Here is a 10,570-nt window from a genome sequence, read left to right as displayed (position 1 = left end):
GCACCTGAGGGCAGAACAAGAAGCAATGGGTGGAAACTAAACAAGGAGAGAAGCAACTTAGAACCGAGGAGGAATTTCCTGACAGTGAGGACAATTAATCAGTGGAACAGAAGTTGCCTCCAGAAGTTGTGAATGCCCCAACACTGGGAGTCTTTAAGAAGATGTTGGATAGCCATCTGTCTGAAACGGTATAGGGTATCCTGCCTAAGCAGGGGGTTGGACTAGAAGACCTCCAAGGTCCCTTCCAACTCTGCTATTGTATTGCATTGTAAGAACTTCCTTGCTCTCACTCTGCACAATTTTCATCCCCTCGCCCCTCCGAATGAAGACCAGTTCTAAGTCTCCTGATTCTTCCCACACACACACACACACATTTGCAAAGAAAAAAAAATTTGATCGTCTTCTCCATCATGAGGACAAGACACTTACATCAATACTCGATCCTTACACGTCAGCACACAAAGCATTGGGCCACTGTCTGGACTCCCCCTCCTCCAAGGCCCCAAGGGAGCCCTCAAAAACCTTTCTGATCCTTACCCCATCCCCTTTTCACATTTTTTGGGGGGGTGTTTTTTGTTTCCTTTTCACCTCTTTCCTTTCAAATAAATCACATGTCCTAATAAATTAGCAAATATCCACTTTAATTCTATGGGGACTTCCCCAGGGGGGGGGCGGGGGATTTCACATGACAAACTTAAGACCAGGGACAAAAAGATTCTCTCACAAGGATCAAAAGAAGGAGGAGAAACTTCTCACAATCCTTGGGACTTTGTTTTTCCACTTGAGAGAGGCTGTGGTTGAACGCAGAGAGACCAACTATGTTCTCGGTGTCTCGAGGATAGAATAGAATTCTTTATTGGCCAAGTGCGACTGGGAACACGAGGAATTCGTCTTCGGTGCATAAGCTCTCGGTGTGCATAAAAGCTATAAGTGATACATCATTGTTATGACCTCCCCCCTCCGTACACCAACGCACTCCAAGATTACTGCTAGACAATTTATTCACAGTAATTAACAGACCGACAAGACTTTGGCAGCAATCCAGACTTCCAAGATAAGAAATACACACGAGAGCTTCTCCAGTGTTGGTATATTAGTTGAATCCTGCAAACAGCCACCTCCCAAAGTCTCTCCTTATATACTCTCTTGGGAGGAGCCTAATTACAACCACCTGGGTCCAATTATCTTCTGTATCTGCGTAGTTGCTCTCGGCGCTTATCTGCCCATCTTTGCCTGGTGTCCGGGACCAACTCCCTTAGCTCCTCCCCACTGCTCCAGGGCCTGACGTCTTCACCACTGCTCCAGGGCCTGACCTCAGGAACCAACTCCGTTTGGTTTTCACCGCTGCTCCACACCTCAGGTGCCTCCTGGTGGCCAGCCAGCCTCTCTGGTCCCTGCTCGGAGTCTGAACCCTGTCCAGGGTCCTCCACATCTTCCAGAGCCGACTCATGGGGCCCCTCGCAATCGGAGTCTGTTTGCAGCTCCAACGGCTCCTGCTGGGCCACAACACATCATGATCATAATCATCATAAAAATACATTTGTTGTGAAAGCATAAGATACAACACTTAGTGATAGTCATAAGCCATCAACGTAAATTGTACTAAATAAAACAATACAATGTATTTTTCACCCTATGAGACCCACCTGACCAAAAGATCTATTACCGTTTTCGGCCGCAGCGCCAGGGGTGGGTTCTGGGAGCCACTACTGCCAGTTCGCTCAGGGACGCACCATGCATGCTTGTGCAGTATAACAAAAATTGCTCTTTGCATGCACAGAAGCAAAAAAACAAGATGGCGCCGCTGGCCCCAGCGAGTATGTTTTAAGAAGGGTTGACTTCCACTCCCAGAATTCCCCAGCCAGCATGCTTTAACAGGGGAGGACTTCCACTCCCAGAATTACCCAGCCAGCATGCTTTAAGAGGGATGGACTTCCACTCCCAGAATTCCCCAACCAGCAGGCTTTAAGAGGGGAGGACTTCCACTCCCAGAATTCCCCAGCCAGCAGGCTTTAAGAGGGGAGGACTTCCACTCCCAGAATTCCCCAGCCAGCAGGCTTTAAGAGGGGAGGACTTCTACTCCCAGAATTCCCCAACCAGCAGGCTTTAAGAGGTGAGGACTTCTACTCCCAGAATTCCCCAGCCAGCAGGCTTTAAGAGGGATGGACTTCCACTCCCAGAATTCCCCAACCAGCAGGCTTTAAGAGGGATGGACTTCCACTCCCAGAATTCCCCAACCAGCAGGCTTTAAGAGGTGAGGACTTCTACTCCCAGAATTCCCCAGCCAGCAGGCTTTAAGAGGGATGGACTTCCACTCCCAGAATTCCCCAACCAGCAGGCTTTAAGAGGGATGGACTTCCACTCCCAGAATTCCCCAGCCAGCAGGCTTTAAGAGGGATGGACTTCCACTCCCAGAATTCCCCAACCAGCAGGCTTTAAGAGGGGAGGACTTCCACTCCCAGAATTCCCCAGCCAGCAGGCTTTAAGAGGTGAGGACTTCCACTCCCAGAATTCCCCAACCAGCAGGCTTTAAGAGGGATGGACTTCCACTCCCAGAATTCCCTAACCAGCAGGCTTTAAGAGGTGAGGACTTCTACTCCCAGAATTCCCCAGCCAGCAGGCTTTAAGAGGTGAGGACTTCTACTCCCAGAATTCCCCAACCAGCAGGCTTTAAGAGGGGAGGACTTCCACTCCCAGAATTCCCCAACCAGCAGGCTTTAAGAGGTGAGGACTTCTACTCCCAGAATTCCCCAACCAGCAGGCTTTAAGAGGTGAGGACTTCTACTCCCAGAATTCCCCAACCAGCAGGCTTTAAGAGGGATGGACTTCCACTCCCAGAATTCCCCAACCAGCAGGCTTTAAGAGGGGAGGACTTCCACTCCCAGAATTCCCCAGCCAGCAGGCTTTAAGAGGTGAGGACTTCTACTCCCAGAATTCCCCAACCAGCAGGCTTTAAGAGGGATGGACTTCCACTCCCAGAATTCCCCAACCAGCAGGCTTTAAGAGGGATGGACTTCCACTCCCAGAATTCCCCAACCAGCAGGCTTTAAGAGGGGAGGACTTCCACTCCCAGAATTCCCCAGCCAGCAGGCTTTAAGAGGGATGGACTTCCACTCCCAGAATTCCCCAGCCAGCAGGCTTTAAGAGGGGAGGACTTCCACTCCCAGAATTCCCCAACCAGCAGGCTTTAAGAGGGATGGACTTCCACTCCCAGAATTCCCCAACCAGCAGGCTTTAAGAGGTGAGGACTTCTACTCCCAGAATTCCCCAGCCAGCAGGCTTTAAGAGGTGAGGACTTCCACTCCCAGAATTCCCCAACCAGCAGGCTTTAAGAGGGATGGACTTCCACTCCCAGAATTCCCCAACCAGCAGGCTTTAAGAGGTGAGGACTTCTACTCCCAGAATTCCCCAGCCAGCAGGCTTTAAGAGGTGAGGACTTCTACTCCCAGAATTCCCCAACCAGCAGGCTTTAAGAGGGGAGGACTTCCACTCCCAGAATTCCCCAACCAGCAGGCTTTAAGAGGTGAGGACTTCTACTCCCAGAATTCCCCAACCAGCAGGCTTTAAGAGGTGAGGACTTCTACTCCCAGAATTCCCCAACCAGCAGGCTTTAAGAGGGGAGGACTTCCACTCCCAGAATTCCCCAGCCAGCAGGCTTTAAGAGGGATGGACTTCCACTCCCAGAATTCCCCAACCAGCAGGCTTTAAGAGGGGAGGACTTCCACTCCCAGAATTCCCCAGCCAGCAGGCTTTAAGAGGTGAGGACTTCTACTCCCAGAATTCCCCAACCAGCAGGCTTTAAGAGGGATGGACTTCCACTCCCAGAATTCCCCAACCAGCAGGCTTTAAGAGGGATGGACTTCCACTCCCAGAATTCCCCAACCAGCAGGCTTTAAGAGGGGAGGACTTCCACTCCCAGAATTCCCCAGCCAGCAGGCTTTAAGAGGGATGGACTTCCACTCCCAGAATTCCCCAACCAGCAGGCTTTAAGAGGGGAGGACTTCCACTCCCAGAATTCCCCAACCAGCAGGCTTTAAGAGGGATGGACTTCCACTCCCAGAATTCCCCAACCAGCAGGCTTTAAGAGGGGAGGACTTCCACTCCCAGAATTCCCCAGCCAGCAGGCTTTAAGAGGGGAGGACTTCCACTCCCAGAATTCCCCAACCAGCAGGCTTTAAGAGGGATGGACTTCCACTCCCAGAATTCCCCAACCAGCAGGCTTTAAGAGGTGAGGACTTCTACTCCCAGAATTCCCCAACCAGCAGGCTTTAAGAGGGATGGACTTCCACTCCCAGAATTCCCCAACCAGCAGGCTTTAAGAGGTGAGGACTTCTACTCCCAGAATTCCCCAACCAGCAGGCTTTAAGAGGGGAGGACTTCCACTCCCAGAATTCCCCAGCCAGCATGCTTTAAGAGGTGAGGACTTCTACTCCCAGAATTCCCCAACCAGCAGGCTTTAAGAGGGGAGGACTTCCACTCCCAGAATTCCCCAACCAGCAGGCTTTAAGAGGTGAGGACTTCTACTCCCAGAATTCCCCAACCAGCAGGCTTTAAGAGGGATGGACTTCCACTCCCAGAATTCCCCAACCAGCAGGCTTTAAGAGGTGAGGACTTCTACTCCCAGAATTCCCCAACCAGCAGGCTTTAAGAGGTGAGGACTTCTACTCCCAGAATTCCCCAGCCAGCATGCTTTAAGAGGGATGGACTTCCACTCCCAGAATCCCCCAGCCAGCATGCTTTAAGAGGGGTGGACTTCCACTCCCAGAATCCCCCAGCCAGCATGCTTTAAGAGGGGTGGACTTCCACTCCCAGAATTCCCCAGCCAACATGCTTTAAGAGGGGCGGACTTCAACTCCCAGAATTCCCCAACCAGCAGGCTTTAAGAGGTGAGGACTTCTACTCCCAGAATTCCCCAGCCAGCAGGCTTTAAGAGGGGTGGACTTCCACTCCCAGAATCCCCCAGCCAGCATGCTTTAAGAGGGATGGACTTCCACTCCCAGAATTCCCCAGCCAGCAGGCTTTAAGAGGGATGGACTTCCACTCCCAGAATTCCCCAACCAGCAGGCTTTAAGAGGTGAGGACTTCTACTCCCAGAATTCCCCAGCCAGCATGCATTAAGAGGGGTGGACTTCCACTCCCAGAATTCCCCAGCCAGAATGCTTTAAGAGGGATGGACTTCCACTCCCAGAATTCCCCAACCAGCAGGCTTTAAGAGGGATGGACTTCCACTCCCAGAATTCCCCAGCCAGAATGCTTTAAGAGGGATGGACTTCCACTCCCAGAATTCCCCAACCAGCAGGCTTTAAGAGGGGAGGACTTCCACTCCCAGAATTCCCCAGCCAGCAGGCTTTAACAGGGGAGGACTTCCACTCCCAGAATCCCCCAGCCAGAATGCTTTAAGAGGGATGGACTTCCACTCCCAGAATCCCCCAGCCAGCAGGCTTTAAGAGGGATGGACTTCCACTCCCAGAATTCCCCAACCAGCAGGCTTTAAGAGGGGAGGACTTCCACTCCCAGAATTCCCCAGCCAGCAGGCTTTAAGAGGGGTGGACTTCCACTCCCAGAATTCCCCAGCCAGAATGCTTTAAGAGGGATGGACTTCCACTCCCAGAATCCCCCAGCCAGCAGGCTTTAAGAGGGATGGACTTCCACTCCCAGAATTCCCCAACCAGCAGGCTTTAAGAGGGATGGACTTCCACTCCCAGAATTCCCCAACCAGCAGGCTTTAAGAGGGGAGGACTTCCACTCCCAGACTCCCCCAGCCAGCAGGCTTTAACAGGGATGGACTTCCACTCCCAGAATCCCCCAGCCAGAATGCTTTAAGCGGGGAGGACTTCCACTCCCAGAATCCCCCAGCCAGAATGCTTTAAGCGGGGAGGACTTCCACTCCCAGAATTCCCCAGCCAGCATGCTTTAAGAGGGGTCAAAACTCACTGAACAACTGCCTTGCTTGCTATGACCAGTGGTAGCCATAAATTGAGCAGTATCTATAAGAGGAGAAAAGAATGCCAAACCATTCCTGAACTGTCCAAATTTAGAATTTTCCGGATGAAGGAGAAAGAGAGGAAGAGAAAAAGGAGGGTGTGACAGCCGGGAAGGATTTTTGCACAACCGGGATTGTGCGCCCATTGTGTCTTTTCTTACATCAGGGAACACTCCTGTTTTGGCCATTTCCTCGCTGGATTACTACAATGCGGTCTTTGTGGGGCTGCCCTTGAAGAGTATCCAGCAGCTGCAGCTGGTTTGTAAGACAGAGGCAGTGGTGGGTTCCTACTGGTTCAAACCGGTTCAGCCAAACCAGTAGTGATTTGGCAGCCTGCGTCACTGGCACCGGCAACCACCCAGGCCTTCCACGCCCCCAACCCGTTCTCCTACCACGTCGCCATCTAGTTTTTCGGCTCTGCGCATTCCATGCACAGAACAATTTTCATTGCACCAATTTAATTTTGTTTTCCATTTTTTTTAACGCTGTGTGCATGCGCAGACCTATCTGATGCGTGAGTGAAGCGAGTACGCGCACGCAAAATTGTTCATGCACCGAACCGGCAGTAATGCCGGCAGCAACCCACCCCTGGGCGGAGGGGATATCGTTCCTTCAAAGCCACATTGGCTGCCAAAGTGCTGATACTGAACTCCGTTATTCAAGGTGGTGATATGAGAAGGGAAGGTTGGAAATATTTTTGGACCATATACAAAGGTTATTAATCACAATAATTATCACTATTAAAAAATAAAATAAAACTATATACAGTTAAATGTTAACTAATATGGGGAAAATGTTACGATATACGATATAATTACGTAAAGAAAGGAGAATGATAATAAACTACATTGCATGGAAGATGGAATTTTTGGTATTAAATATTATGGATGTTTAGCTAAAACAGGATATGAGGATTTGATGTTAATAGAGGATTTTACAAACAAGTAAATGAAATGCTAGCATGTGGTTATGGATTAAATCTTTGGCATAGTTAAGGATGAAAGATGTTTAAATAACTGTAGTCAACTAAAAGGGGAGGTATAATGATGTCAATATGGTAAACACTTGAGTTAAGATATTTGAATTAATATGAATTAATGGAAGAGATGCACCAAAACATGTTGTAACCAGCTGATATACTTTTTTATAATATATACCTGTGTTTTTTTTTCTTTTTTTCTTTTGTTTTTCCTTTCCCCCCCCCCCCTGCCTTGTTTTTTGTTTTTTTGTCTTTTTTGTGTTTTGATTTTTTCTTTTCCCACTGGTGTGGGCATGTGTTGTTTATGGAACAAAATAAAATAAAATAAAAATTTTAATTTTTTTTAAAAAAAAGGTGGTGACCCGTTATTTGCAACGGAAATTGGGGGGGGGCATTGTAGTCGTAAATCCAAGATTACCTATATTTCCCCACCAATGGTGGGTTCCGGATCCCGTTCCAACTGGTACGGTTAGAACAGGGCCGGCGTCGCCCACATTGACACGTGAGCGGCGCACGAATGTGTTGTAACTACCAGTGACGCTTCCGCAAGACTCCATCATGCTCCAGCTGCTCGTCAGAGAGTCACGCAGGCGGCGTACGCACCCTGCGTGTGCGTGGAAGTGCCGAAGGCCTTAAAGGACAGGTAAGGAACTCGGGCGGGCGGGCAGGCCCTCCGGAGCACCTTACTGAAACGGTACCAGGTGCTCCGGGCAGGCTCCGGTACGCCCGTACCGGGCCGTACCGCCTGCAGCCCACCACTGTTCCCCACTCTCCGTTACTGATTTCAAGGAATAATTATTACCTTATCTTAATCTAAAGAACCATGTCAGATACATCTAGAAATGTTGATCAAACTTACTGAGCACTTTAAGGCTATTATTTGAGGGGCTGCCATAAAGGGTTCCACCACAAAACTGCGTTCGACTAAAGCGCGCTCGACGAAACTGCGTAGCTGACGTCATCACAGCGCGACAAAAAAAGCACGCTGTAAGCGCTAAAGCTAAAATTCACACCTAAACCTAAACCTAACCCCCCTAAACCTAATCCTAAACCTAACCCTTAACCTAACGCTAAACCTAATCCTAACCCTTAACCTAACCCTAAACCTAACCCTAACCCTTAACCTAACCCTAAACCTAACCCTTAACCTAACCCTTAACCTAACCCTTAACCTAACCCTTACCTTAACGTGAATTGGCTTGCTTTCAAAGTGCTATTTAAAGCGCCCTTTTTTTCCCGCGGTCGCTGTTGTCGCCCTGCTGATGACGTCAGTGACGCGGTTTAATCAGGCACGCTTTAGTGGAGCGCGGTTTTGTTGTGCCACGACCATAAAGAAGAGGTGGGGAGAGTCCACTTATTTTCCAAGGCCCCTGAAGGCAGGAGAAGCAATGGATGGACATTAACCAAGGAAAGAAGTAACCTGGAATTAAGGAGAAACTTCTTAACAATGAGGACAACTAACCAGTGGAACAGCTGGCCACCAGAAGTTGTGGGTTCTTCATCATTGGAGGCTTTTTTAAAAAAACAACTGGACAGCCACCTGTCTGAAATGGTCTAAGATTCTAAGCCAGTGATGGCGAACTTTTTTTTTGGCTCACGTGCTAAAAGCAGGGGGGGGAGCCAGGGCGGTTGTGCACGGGCGTGCCACACCCATAATGCTACGCGCATGACCATAGTGTGCATGTGCATATGACAGCACTCCCCCCCCCCCATTTTTTGTGTGGTTTTTTCGCCCTCCCCAGGCTCCAGAGGCTTTATAGGAGCCTGGGGAGGGAAAAAACAGCCTCCCCCCCCCCCCCGGAGGCTTCAGAAAAGCTCTTTCGGAAACCTGACAATGGACTCCTCTTTGATTATCTCAAGATTGATTCATGTCGGCACAAGACACTAGTCCTCATTGGACCTCAAGTAGTTCTGTGGACCTGGACATGGAGAGCATGGCCATCAGCTCCTGGCAATGGGGAAGATTAACTGTTCCTTGAGTTAACTGAACGACTGATAGGACACCAAAATAGTTAGTCCTCAACTTACGACCAGAGCCTAACATTTCTTTTGCAAAACAAGACAGTTACGTGTAAACCGCCGGGAGTCGTCTGATGTAAAATGGGGAGGGAGGGCGAATGTATTTCGTAATGAATAATAAGTTTTGCTCCATTTTATTTTTCTTGCCACCATTGTTAAGGGAATCACTGCAGTTGTTAAGGAAGTCACGTGGTTAAGTGAATCTGGCTTCCCCATGGAGTTTGCTTGTCAGATCCCGAAAGGGGGTTCAGATGACAGCCCCCTCCCCAAGCCACTGCAACCATCATAAATATGACTCAGTTGCCAAGTATCTACACTCTTGTGACAAATAATCATAAAGGCTGTCAATACTCTCCCCCCCCCCTTTAATCCAAGTTGTCACAGCTGTCTTGACCTTGCTGGTGTTTTCAGCCTTTTAACTCCATTGCCCAGAATTATAACTCCTAAAATAGGCTCCAGACCATGGAAATGAGTCTTTTGCTGCCCATTTTGCGATAAAGGGATGACTGATGCATTTGTTGAAATGCAGGATGTGCCACTTTCAAAGGCTTCATAATCAGGGCAAGCTGCGTCATGCAAAAGTGCACATGAGCAGTTAAGCTCAGCAGGCCATGGTTAGCACCTTCCAGCTCTGACTTGATGGCTTATTTGTGGCTTTTCAGTGTTGGGAGCGGTAGAGATTTTGGCGAGTTTGGCATTTACTAATTCTGGAAACCTTTCTTCCTTACCCTTTTGTGTATTTCAAGTAGTTTACCAACGCCTAACATTCTTTTGCGACTTGCTAAAATTCGTTGTGGACTTATGTGTCAGCCTCTGCTTTGCTGTTGCTTCGACTGCCACGAAACGGGGAGGGAGGGCATGGTATTTGGGAGGGGTTACTCATTGTGCTGGAGGAAGGTTCTGGAGTTCAGCTGCCTGTCTGACTATGCATGCGTAGGAGATTCCCGCCAGGACTAACGGCACCGACATTCCATCTTTATGATGCCTTTTGAAGTTATCTCACACCTGACACTTGGGAGAATTATGATTGGACTGTAACTGTGATGCCAAGGGGAGGGGAATGGGCTATTCTATATATCAATTGCTTTCGCGCCTAAATAATCAGACTTCGCTTCGCTATGCCTGTAATCATTTATAATTAGTAAAAGTACACTTGATTTCTACACATGGAGTCTCGTGGTCTTTCTTTCCTAATTATCTAATGGAGAGGTTCTGACATTATGTCCCTTTGATGCTGCTGTTAGTGGTTTGACTCCTTTCGTTTCAATTTTTCTGTCCATTCAACACCAAATGCAAGAAATGTGTAAAGCAAAGATTATTTTCCATGCTCTATAAAGCAAGATTTATAAATGCCAGTTCTTCCCCCTCAAAAGAAGCAGCTTTTTTTACTAACAGGTTATTTTTCCAAGTAAAATCTGCGCTTTTGGAGACAACTAACAGGAAAATCAGATTAAGCTTATAATAGTGAGAAGGAAAAACACTGCAAACCTGAATGTGACAATCTCAACTATTATAGTCATTTCTTCCCTCATTAACAAAATGGAGTTGCTTATTTTGCAGCAAATTGTTCTGTGCCAATATAAAATTAT

Source organism: Thamnophis sirtalis, unplaced genomic scaffold (genome assembly GCF_051295495.1).
Source record: "Thamnophis sirtalis isolate CommonGarterSnake01/CBP01778 unplaced genomic scaffold, rThaSir2_p1.2 scaffold_17, whole genome shotgun sequence".
NCBI classification, from domain to species: Eukaryota; Metazoa; Chordata; class Lepidosauria; order Squamata; family Natricidae; genus Thamnophis; species Thamnophis sirtalis.
This window is presented reverse-complemented; position numbering follows the sequence as displayed.